Below are 887 nucleotides of genomic sequence, written 5' to 3' on the forward strand. Positions count from 1 at the left end.
CAGGGCTCTGTAAGAGCTGATGTGTTACTGTAAATACTGTAGACAGGGAGCTAAGAGCTGAGGTGTTACTGTAAATACTGTAGACAGGGCTCTGTAAGAGCTGAGGTGTTACTGTAAATACTGTAGACAGGGCTCTGTAAGAGCTGAGGTGTTACTGTAAATACTGCAGACAGGGCTCTGTAAGAGCTGAGGTGTTACTGTAAATACTGTAGACAGGGAGCTAAGAGCTGAGGTGTTACTGTAAATACTGTAGACAGGGCTCTGTAAGAGCTGAGGTGTTACTGTAAATACTGCAGACAGGGCTCTGTAAGAGCTGAGGTGTTACTGTAAATACTGTAGACAGGGCTCTGTAAAAGCTGAGGTGTTACTGTAAATACTGCAGACAGGGCTCTGTAAGAGCTGAGGTGTTACTGTAAATACTGTAGACAGGGAGCTAAGAGCTGAGGTGTTACTGTAAATACTGTAGACAGGGAGCTAAGAGCTGAGGTGTTACTGTAAATACTGTAGACAGGGCTCTGTAAGAGCTGAGGTGTTACTGTAAATACTGCAGACAGGGCTCTGTAAGAGCTGAGGTGTTACTGTAAATACTGTAGACAGGGCTCTGTAAGAGCTGAGGTGATACTGTAAATACTGTAGACAGGGCTCTGTAAGAGCTGAGGTGTTACTGTAAATACTGCAGACAGGGTTCTGTAAGAGCACTGGTCACTAATTACAGTCACACAGCATCCTATTGTCTTCACTCCCTCTCTGGTCACTAATTACAGTCACACAGCATCCTATTGTCTTCACTCCCTCTCTGGTCACTAATTACAGTCACACAGCATCCTATTGTCTTCACTCTCTGGTCACTAATTACAGTCACACAGCATCCTATTGTCTTCACTCCC

This window comes from Oncorhynchus nerka, unplaced genomic scaffold, assembly GCF_034236695.1.
Source record: "Oncorhynchus nerka isolate Pitt River unplaced genomic scaffold, Oner_Uvic_2.0 unplaced_scaffold_1756, whole genome shotgun sequence".
In the NCBI taxonomy this organism is placed as follows: Eukaryota; Metazoa; Chordata; class Actinopteri; order Salmoniformes; family Salmonidae; genus Oncorhynchus; species Oncorhynchus nerka.